The sequence below is a fragment of the Phyllobates terribilis genome, unplaced genomic scaffold, assembly GCF_046119375.1.
Source record: "Phyllobates terribilis strain yellow unplaced genomic scaffold, ASM4611937v1 Scaffold_785__1_contigs__length_677335, whole genome shotgun sequence".
Lineage (NCBI taxonomy): Eukaryota > Metazoa > Chordata > Amphibia > Anura > Dendrobatidae > Phyllobates > Phyllobates terribilis.
The window spans coordinates 296,771-308,719 of NW_027363545.1; positions in this window are offsets into that span (position 1 = coordinate 296,771).

Consider the following 11,949-nt stretch of genomic DNA (forward strand, 5'->3'; position numbering starts at 1 on the left):
CTTCCCATAGGCAGAGTCTGTAATATAATGCCGCCCCCCACCCGGCAAAAAATAAATAAACAGTACTCATCTCTCCTCCTGGTTCCCTCGCTGCTCAGAGCACCCAGCACGCACACATCTTCAGCACAGCGGGCTGGGCGCCAAGTGATGATGTCAGAGACGTCAGTCACAGAAGGGACTAATGGGAGAGAGATCCGCGCTCCCTCTCTCATCAGTAAACTTGCGGCGGTGGCGGGCAGTGGGGCCCGATGCTGGCACCAGGGGCATGCTAGATACAGTTACACTGGCGTAGCCCTGGATGGGCCCCCTAAGAGCGAGGGGCCCGGGGCCACCGCCCCCTTTGCCCCCCTGGTAGCTTGATACTGTGGCAGAGGGAAGCATGAAGTGCTCTAAAATTTCCTGGTAGACGGCTGCGCTGACTTTTGTGTTGAAAAAACACAGTGGACCTACACCAGCAGATGACACGGCTCCCCAAACCATCACTGATTGTGGAAACTTCACACTAGACCTCAAGCAGCTTGGATTGTGGCCTCTCCACTCTTCTTCCAGACTCTGGGACCTTGATTTCAAATGAAAATTGGAACTCTGGACATCTGTCAAGCCAGCAGTCTTCATCATGATTGTCATGATTGTGGAGCCTACTAAAACAGACTAAGGGACCTTTTTAAATGCTTAGGAAGTCTTTGCAGGTGTTTTTTGTTAATTATTTTAATTTACTGAGTTAATGACTTTTGTGTTTTCATTGGCTATAAGCCATAATCATCAACATTAACAGAAATAAACACTTGAAATAGATCACTGTGTTTGTAATGACTCTATATAATATATGAGGTTCACTTTTTGCATTGAAGAACTGAAATAAATTAACTTTTTGATGATATTCTAATTTTGTGAGATGCACCTATATGTTATGGCCTTGTAAATTAGAGTGTCTATCTTCATGGGGTGCACTTAAATAGTGCTGGGCAGCCCGTGTTCTTGCCTCAGCAGCGAATTTAGCTATCCAGGGAATCTAGTCACTTTATGTGTATATCAGTTCTGACATTATGTTGCTTGCATTTGAATCCTGTCTCTTTTTTATTGTTTGATAACTGCACTGTCTGCTAGTGATTTAATGTATTTGCTCTAGTTTCAATTTGCAATGCATTATGGGAAAGTTCCAAGAGCATTGTGAGACAGTTCTTGTTGCATTGTGGTCCTGTTCTTGTCACAGTTTGGGCAGCGACCATTATTTCCTCTTCTCTTCTGATGGAGAAGTTCCCTTATCACTCATCTTGTAAAGTGGCACAGAGCGGTAGTCGTGACTGAACGTCGGTCTGATTTCGCTCTGGCACTTTACAGACAATGGGTGTCCCAGTCCCAGTGTGCTCTAGGGTGTGGGGTGCAGCACACTCTCTTGTAGGCCGCAGGCCTCCACTGCCTTCAGGCTTCTGTCCTCAGAAGCCGCCGCTCACAATTTAGGGGACACGAAGTTCTTTGTAACAGTCAAACATATACTTGACAGTTCAAGTTCATCAGGTGGGTACAGATGGGATAAGGCACAGCAATTCACATTATCCTCCTTCTTAGCATAACTCCTCTTCAGCCCTGTTGCTAGCTCATCCTGTATTTCTCGTCCACCTCTGCAGTGCACCCGGGACTGGCCTTCAACTTCCATCTATGCAGGTCCCTGTCCATCTTCCTTTGTACTTCAGAGCACACAAAGTGTCCGGCAGCTCCTATGCCAGACCTTAGGCTCTGGACGTGACTGGAGCGACTGCTCTGGATCCCAGTAATGCCTCCCACTGCCTGGAACATTGAGTACTATATACAGTGGGTACGGAAAGCATTCAGACCCCTTTACATCTTTCACTCTTTGTTTCATTGCAGCCATTTGGTAAATTCTAAAAAGTTCATTTTTTTTCTCATTAAAGTACACTGTGCACCCCATCTTGACTGAAAAAAAACAGAAATGTAGAAATTTTTGCAAATTTATTAAAAAAGGAAAACTGAAATATCACATGGTCATAAGTATTCAGACCCTTTGCTCATATTTAAGTCACATGCTGTCCATTTCTTGTGATCCTCCTTGAGATGGTTCTACTCTTTCATTGGAGTCCAGCTGTGTTTAATTAAACTGATAGGACTTGATTTGGAAAGGCACACACCTGTCTATATAAGACCTCACAGCTCACAGTGCATGTCAGACCAAATGAGAATCATGAGCTCAAAGGAACTGCCTGTTACGATGTTAGTAGATACCCTGAAGTCCAATGGCGTGGGCCAAAAGCAGAGACTGAGACAAGAGTAGTGTGAAAGTCTATTTTAAACTCAAGTGCAAAAGATCACAGCAAACAGTTTATGAAGGTAAGTTCATTCCAAACAATACTTCTTAGAACCTAATCTGTAAGGCACAGGCTTCATTACTATTAGGGTATGCAAAAGTTAACCATAGTTCAAGTTTACTTAGGTACAGTAATATGCAAACAGAAATAAGGATAGTAAGCAGACGTAGGCATTCCTCAGTTGATTGTGGACTCACGTAGTGCAGAAGAGAAGACAAACTGGAATATGGATCTGGATATTGAAGAATGCAGGAGGTGCAGTGGAGGAAACAGCGATGTCTTAAGCAGAGCTGGAGCCGGGTATTTAAACACAGAGCAAGATGGTGACTATACCAGAGGTGTAGAGATCCAGGAGAAGTTTTCTTCAGGAAGACAAAAGTTCAGAGATCCCAGCGTGAGTGAACAACAGCCAGCGGTTCCTTTCAGCAGAAGTCCCCTTAGCAGAGGATTCAGGCAGCAATCCTTTCAGCGGATGACTAGGAGTAAACACAAAGTCAGCAAGACTCTATTCAGAGGGCTAGCACAGGTGAGTAGAAAGCTAAAAGCACACAATACTCAGGCAAGGCATGATTGCAACACATGCAGTTTAAGTAGGTCCACAGGCAGGAAACACATGACCCCAGTGAGGCAATGGAAGCCATCTTGGCTAAGGGAAAAACTACTGGCAAAGTAAAATTAAACCTGGCATCCTGACACTGCCAAAGGAGCTTAGAGACAGAATTGTGGCAAGGCACAGATCTGGCCAAGTTTACAAAAGAATTTCTGCATTAGTCAAGGGTCCTAAGAACACAGTGGCCTCCATAATCCTTAAGTGGAAAAAGTTTGGGACCACCAGAAGTCTTCCTAGACCTGGCCGTCCAGCTCAACTGAGCAATCGTGGGAGAAGAGCCTTGGTGAGAGAGGTAAAGATGAACCCCAAGATCACTGTGGCTGAGCTCCAAAGATGCAGTAGGGAGATGGGAGAAAGTTGCATAAAGTCAACTATCACTGCAGCCCTCCACAAGTCGAGCCTTTATGGCAGAGTGGCCCAACGGAAGCCTCTCCTCAGTGCAAGACATATGAAAGCCTGCACAGAGTTTGCTTAAAAACACATGAAGGACTCCCAGTCTATGAGAAATAAGATTCTTTGGTCTGATGAGACTAAGATAGAACTTTTTGGTGATAATTCTAAGGGGTATGTGTGGAGAAAACCAGGCACTGCTCATCACCTGCCCAATACAATCCCAACAGTGAAACATGGTGGTGGCAGCATCATGGGGGTGTTTTTCAGCTGCAGGGACAGGACGACTGGTTGGAATTGAAAGAAACATGAATGTGGCCAAGTACACAGATATCCTGGATGAAAACCTCTTCCAGAGTGCTCTGGACCTCAGACTTGGCCGAAGGTTCACCTTCCAACAAGACAATGACCCTATGCACACAGTTAAAATAACAAAGGAGTGGCTTCAGAACAACTCTGTGACCATTCTAGACTGGCCTAGCCAGAGCCCTGACCTAAACCCAATTGAACATCTCTGGAGAGACCTGAAAATGGCTGTCCACCAACGTTCACCATCCAACCTGACAGAACTGGAGAGGATCTGCAAGGAAGAATGGCAGAGGAACCCCAAATCCAGGTGTGAAAAACTTGTTGCATCATTCCCAAGAAGGCTCATGGATGCACTAGCTCAAAAGGGGGCTTCTACTCAATACTGGTCATTTGGTCTGACATGCACTGTGAGCTGTGAGGTCTTATATAGACAGGTGTGTGCCTTTCCAAATCAAGTCCTATCAGTTTAATTAAACACAGCTGGACTCCAATGAAAGAGTAGAACCATCTCAAGGAGGATCACAAGGAAATGGACAGCATGTGACTTAAATATGAGCAAAGGGTCTGAATACTTATGACCATGTGATATTTCAGTTTTCCTTTTTTAATAAATTTGCAGAAATTTCTACATTTCTGTTTTTTTCAGTCAACATGGGGTGCAGAGTGGACTTTAATGAGAAAAAAATGAACTTTTTAGAATTTACCAAATGGCTGCAATGAAACAAAGAGTGAAAAATTTAAAGGGGTCTGAATGCTTTCCGTACCCACTGTACTTCAATAAAACTCACCCTATAGATACCCTAGCCTGAACCTGCATGTCAATGGAGATGGGCATCCTACATATAGATGACAATGGCACCCTTGCTGAACGGCAGCTGCCCCTAGACCCTAAAAGTCCCTTATTCGTACTTACATAGACCAAAGATCTGACAGTCTACCAGAAACTGGTACAGATATCACATCAAACAATCAATCCTCAGTGTGTACTAAATGATTAAAGTGACAACAGTGAATAAAGTGACAATGTGCAAATTTATAAAAACACCCAAGAACGTTCCTAATATCTTTGGACCTCCAAGCCAAAGGATACATTCGGGCATCCAAACAAAGGCTACAATCAGCCCTGTTCAACACCCTAGATGCTGATTACCTGCCTTATAGTGGAGGGTGACACCCTAGTTAATGTTGACACTGTGGCGCCCCCGCTCCACGGCGGCTATCCCTGGATAACCCTAGCCGGCCCTGGAATTAATCACCCATAGAGGTATCAATGACATAAATGATCACAAGACTAAACAATGAAAGGAACTTATCTTGATAAAGTGCAATACTGATGCGGATCATCTTTATGCCGCATGTCCCGATTTTAAAGAGATTTAATAAAATTTGTATTTTAGGGTTTATGTTATACTTATGTCTTATGGTATCCTAAGCTTATCTTATGCTATACTCACATTATGCATTAACACTTCACATGCTGATACATCACCATTATACATTACATAAGACACATATCACTTTTAGATATAAAACCGCAAGACAGTATTCACATGACGTGTTTGTTGTCTTCAGGGGCAGGAACAGGGTAAGACAGTCCACATCCCTACAGTTTTGTATCTTGGGCTCTGTGCACACAGCCTGCTCCAAGCTTAGCCGGTAAGAGCCCTATCTATGTGGTACAATACTGGGGTTCATCGTATGTTTTCCGCATCTACTGTATGGAGGTTTCTCTACTATCAATAAAGAGAAGGGTTTTCGCAGCCTTATTCTTAAGAAGACAGGGGGTTTAGCTCCATGTCACACTACACACCGTGGTAAGGTGTATGAGGGGAGCATAGCCTGCCTAATCTAATAGTATGGGCGTCACTAATAGGCTGTAAACCAGACACTGTGCGTGACCAGCGCCAAAATATCTACCAGTACCTCATATATAGATTTTGCACGTTATTTTTATTCAGGGTTCAGACAAGCCCATCAATGCTGGATTTGTAAACTAGGGGGTCTGTCCTCATGGGGTGCACTTAGATAGTGCTTTGCAGCCTGCCTAATCTAACAGTATGAGGGTCACTAATAGGCTGTAAACCCTATATTGAGCACTATCTGTGTTAGGCGTCAGGTGTTTTCTGGATCTGAAATGGGTTCAGAATCATCAGTGGATTCTGTGGTCTCCCGTTCCGGTCCAGATGCTGCTCAGCATCATCGTCAGTCCCAACGCCTAGCTGGTGCACGAGATGTACAAGCTGTCTCTTGGGTCTTTGTTCCTAGCAACATGAAGGATAGGTTGCGGAGGGAAACAGGGCTGTTACAGCCTAAGTCCAGGATACACTGCACTGAGCATGCCCGTGACATGGCGGACCGTGATTAGTGGTTTGGGAGTCAGCTGATCCGGTGACCTGGCACCGCCTGATTGGTCGCGGGTGACGTCACCAATAATGTGACGATGGGCAGGGCTTAATATTTAATATTTAAATAGCACGCCCACAAACATGGCGGCGCACTCTGATCATTGAGCTGAGTTGGTGTTATTGTGTGGACGCTTGGTCGTTTCGGCTCCACGTGTGCTTTTGCTGTTATAGCTTCTGACAGGCAGGTTTAGCAGGGGATAGACAGCCTTAGATGGAGGGAGGCAGGTAGCTTCGTCTGACACTCTGGCTCCAACAAGGGGGTCGCTATACACCCCGAGCAGACTGCGGACTCCGTATTCCCGGCACCGCCTGTTAGCCACGTGGAGAGATACTCCTCAGTCCGGTAGCAAGCCGGCTGGGAGCACGTATAAGCCGGCGTGAATCACACACGCATCCGAGCGCCTGCTGCGTAGCCTCTGTGCAGTTAACAGGGCTACGGCTCCATTATTTGTCGCACATCTCTCGTGCAGTTAACGGAGCGAATCCCTATTCCCGTTCCGGTGTGCAGTAACACGGGGGGGATTGTTATTTCAGTTGGTTGTTTTACCTTCTTACCCGGAAGGTGTTCGTCCGCAGTCCTCCAGGCTGCATCACGGACCCCGGGTTCGTTTGCTTTCCATTATTTAATAAAGTTGTTTGCAACCATTCCCCTAACAATCTGTGTGTGACCAGTGACCTATACAAGCCATTTTTTGTGTGCAGTTTTAATACTAAGCAATGACCCCCTCCAAGAATTGGTAGGTTATGAGTTGGTTGTCTCATCAGTATTTTGCACCTGTGCTGCCCCTGCCTTTATTATATGGTTTGCTTCATCCTGATTAGTGCATTCGTTTTGAGACCTGGGCTGGTGAATAAATACTGTTCCTCTTTTTTGCTGTGTTAATAATTTTTTTCAGTTTTAATTCAACTACTCTAGCATCAAGCTCCTAATTCGCTTTGTCTAAAGGAAGTTAGATGGCAATGTTTTATTGTGTGAGGTATGGAACTCTCTACCACATGACCTTGTAATACTTAATTCTCTAAAAAAAAGTTCAAGGAGGTCCTGTGTGACTTTCTTGAATAACATTACAGGTTATTCATACTAGATTTTGTTATGGGACGTTGATCCAAGCAACTAGTCTGATTGCCATATGTGGAGTCGGGAAGGAATTTTTCCCCTAATTTTGGGCAAGCAGCATCTGCCTCATGGTTTTTTTTGACTTCCTCTGGATCAACACATAAGCTTTTCACAGGTCTCTATATATAGTGTGATGGCTCCCACAGCTCTTTATATACAGTACTAGATGGTGGCCCGATTCTAACGCATCGGGTATTCTAGAATCTGTATGCGGCCGACCAGGCGCAATCAACAGAGTGGTGTTTAAATGTGGCGCCAAAATCGCTGATTGGTCGCGGCCGCCGGCCACGACCAATCAGCAGAGCGGTGTTTAAATTTGGCGCCAGTATCGCTGATTGGTCGCGGCGCCAATATCGCTGATTCCGACCAATCAGCGAATCGTATTACTGAGGACCGGGCAGCGACGCTACCTGTGCGGGTACTTCCGCTGCAAGGAACCGGGAGATGGCCGGCTGCTCACAGCCAAAGTATCCCGACTGGCGGCGCCGCTCCCCGGTCCTCGCTTCACACTTGCCGTCGGGAGATCAGCGGCCCTAGCCATTGATCTCCCGACGGTAGCCGCATGGAGGTCAGCGGCGCCGCCGGTCGCGGTACTTCTGCTGCGAGCAGCCGGGAGATGAGCGGCTAGCGCCGGTCATCTCCCGGCTGCATCGCCGCTGACCTCCATGCGGCAGATGAGCTGCTAACGGCCGCCATCTTTTTCTGAAATCCCGCGTCGCTGATTGGCCGCGGCTGGACCAATCAGCGACGCAGGATTTCCTGGACAGAAGGACAGACAGACAGACGGGATAAGACGATTATATACAGTACAGACCAAAAGTTTGGACACACCTTCTCATTTCAAGATTTTTCTGTATTTTCATGACTATGAAAATTGTACATTCACACTGAAGGCATCAAAACTATGAATTAACACATGTGGAATTATATACTTAACAAAAAAGTGTGAAACAACTGAAAATATGTCTTATATTCTAGGTTCTTCAAAGTAGCCACCTTTTGCTTTGATGACTGCTTTGCACACTCTTGGCATTCTCTTGATGAGCTTCAAGAGGTAGTCAATGGAAATGGTCTTCCAACAATCTTGAAGGAGTTCCCAGAGATGCTTAGCACTTGTTGGCCCTTTTGCCTTCACTCTGCGGTCCAGCTCACCCCAAATCATCTCGATTGGGTTCAGGTCTGGTGACTGTGGAGGCCAGGTCATCTGGCGTAGCACCCCATCATTCTCCTTCTTGGTCAAATAGCCCTTACACAGCCTGGAGGTGTGTTTGGGGTCATTGTCCTATTGAAAAATAAATGATGGTCCAACTAAACGCAAACCGGATGGAATAGCATGCCGCTGCAAGATGCTGTTGTAGCCATGCTGGTTCAGTATGCCTTCAATTTTGAATAAATCCCCAACAGTGTCACCAGCAAAGCACCCCCACACCATCACACCTCCTCCTCCATGCTTCTCGGTGGGAACCAGACATGTAGAGTCCATCCGTTCACCTTTTCTGCATCGCACAAAGACACGGTGGTTGGAACCAAAGATCTCAAATTTAGACTCATCAGACCAAAGCACAGATTTCCACTGGTCTAATGTCCATTCCTTGTGTTCTTTAGCCCAAATAAGTCTCTTCTGCTTGTTGCCTGTCCTTAGCAGTGGTTTCCTAGCAGCTATTTTACCATGAAGGCCTGCTGCACAAAGTCTCCTCTTAACAGTTGTTGAAGAGATGTGTCTGCTGCTAGAACTCTGTGTGGCATTGACCTGGTCTCTAATCTGAGCTGCTGTTAACCTGCGATTTCTGAGGCTGGTGACTCGGATAAACTTATCCTCAGAAGCAGAGGTGACTCTTGGTCTTCCTTTCCTGGGGCAGTCCTCATGTGAGCCAGTTTCTTGCAGCGCTTGATGGTTTTTGCATCTGCACTTGGGGACACTTTCAAAGTTTTACCAATTTTTTGCATTGACTGACCTTCATTTCTTAAAGTAATGATGGCCACTCATTTTTCTTTACTTAGCTGCTTTTTTCTTGCCATAATACAAATTCTAACAGTCTATTTAGTAGGACTATCAGCTGTGTATCCACCAGACTTCTGCACAACACAGCTGATGATCCGAACCCCATTTATAAGGCAAGAACTCCCACTTATTAAACCTGACAGGGCACACCTGTGAAGTGAAAACCATTTCCGGTGACTACCTCTTGAAGCTCATCAAGAGAATGCCAAGAGTGTGCAAAGCAGTCATCAAAGCAAAAGGTGGCTACTTTGAAGAACCTAGAATATAAGACATATTTTCAGTTGTTTCACACTTTTTTTGTTAAGTATATAATTCCACATGTGTTAATTCATAGTTTTGATGCCTTCAGTGTGAATGTACAATTTTCATAGTCATGAAAATACAGAAAAATCTTTAAATGAGAAGGTGTGTCCAAACTTTTGGTCTGTACTGTATATTAGATGATGACCCCACAGACCCTTTACACAGCATTATGTTTCCACAGCTCCTTGTATACAGTATGATTCCCTCATTGTTCCCTAAATACAGTATGATGTGCTCACAGCTCCATATACACCGTATGATGTCCCCACACATGCAGATACACAATATGATACCTATACACAATATGATGCCCCTACATCTCCCTATACACAATATGATGCCCCTACATCTCCCTCCATCTGAACAAGTCTCTCCAGCTTCAGAAAGATTATGGACGCATCACATTTTTTTTTACGGACAGGGAAAAAAGTGCCCTATTTTTATGGACTGTCCAAGAATTTCTGGACAGTTGGCTACCCTGCTATTAGTTCCACTGGGGTGGCAGCCTAGGTGGATGCTGGAAGCACAACCGTCTCTCCCTAAGATTCGGAGAGGGAAGGCCACCGATTCCTGACCCTTGCTGTGGCCTTTTCGTTGAGAGGGATGGTTTATTGAGGGCCCATATATACACACAGTCATGGCCGGAAGTGTTTAGCAACCTTGAGATTGTTCCAGAAAGTGAAGTATTTCTCCCAGAAAATTATTACAATTACACGTTTTGTTATACATTTGTTATAATATTTATTTCCTTTGTGTGTATTGAAACAGCACAAAAAAATGGGAAAAAAAGGCAAATTGGACATAATTTCACATAAAACTCCAAAAATGGGCCGGACAAAATTGTTGGCACTTTTCCAAAATTGTGGAAAAACAACTTTGCTTCAAGCATGTGATGCTCGTTAAAACTCACCTGTGGCAAGTAACAGTCGTGGGTAATATGAAAGTCATACCTGAGACCAGATAAAAAGTGGAGAAGATAGATAGATATGAGATTGATAGATAGATAGATATGAGATAGATAGATGGATATGTGGCACCCCAGGGTCTGGTTACCACTGTAATAGAAATATTATGTCTGAGAGCAAGTGGGAGGTTTCCTGGTTCGGAGCCCTTAAACATGCAACACCTCCTGTCCCAGACCAGATAGGGGAGGAACCTGCCCTATATAAACTGGATCTGGGGCGGGGTTAGTGAAGTCAGAGCCTGGAGTTAGTTCCAGACACAGGGAAAGTAACAGTGAGGAGCTCTGTAGGAGCAGGAGCTGAAGACCAGGGACTTGAGCTAAGCGGAGTTCGTCCTGGCAGAAGACTCTGAGAACCGGACACAGGAGTCCGAGGTTGCGGGGACTTATATATACCCAGCAGCAGAAACCCGCCGGCAGGGGATTTCAAGTCCTCTGGCCATAGAAGCCCGGAGGCTCAGTCACGAGCAAGGGACCAGCACTGCAATCGAGGAGCGGGGGCTATCAGAAGGCCCCAAGTCACCAGCCATACAGGTGAGCACCACACGGAACACTCAGGGACGTGGGCTACTTCCACTCGCTTACAGCAAGGTAGCCAGGAAGAGTGCAGATAGTAAGGGAGGCCTACAACTCCACCTGGCCAGGGGAACTCCAGTTTGCTCACAGACTGACCAGGCCTCTTATGCTAGCCAGTACTCCCGGGAGGGTCTGCCTTATCACCATCAGTAAAGACCCTGAACTGCACTGCAAAGCCTCTGAGTCATTCCTGCTGCGCTCGTGCACCATCACTCCTATCATCCACACTCACTAGCCTGAGGCTATACTCCTCCCGTGGGGAGTTATACTACACTCTGCTGCCCTCACAACATCAGCCTCAGAGGTCTGCTCAGGTCTGCTCAGCAGCGGCGGTTCTTATTGACCGCAATCCACGGGTGGCGTAGTCGGACATTGCATTATACTGATACAGAGACTGCCACAATATTGGTCTGGCCACCCTGAGACACGGGACCGGGTCGCCACTACTACTCCCAGCATTGCCCTGAAGTCCGGTCCCGGGTGCCCCATGGCCCAGGGGGCGCGTCATATAGATAATAGATAGATGATAGATTGTTCTATGATATGAGATAGAGGTCGTTATAGACAGGTTTATACACTCTCTCCCGAAGTCGGTAAAATCCTGGGTTGCCCAGGGAGATCCCTATAATGCTGATGACTTGGTGGGGTTGGTGGAAAGATACCAGGCGGTTGAGAGTCCGTTGGGAAAACAAGGGGTCGTAGCCTCTCAATACTGGGGTTCCCAAAAGGTGGTGGACACCCAAAAGAAGCAAGCTAGCGCCACACCTGGGGGGCATCCTAGAGTTCAGGAGGGGTCTGAGTTGCTGCCCAAGGTCCCACCCCATAATATAGTGTGTTGGAGATGTCATACCCCTGGCCATATTGCCTCCCGGTGTCCCATAACCTCTGAACCAATGGACTGTAACATGGGCCGGCGTTGCTCTTATTTTGCCTACCCCGCCTGCAGCGCGGT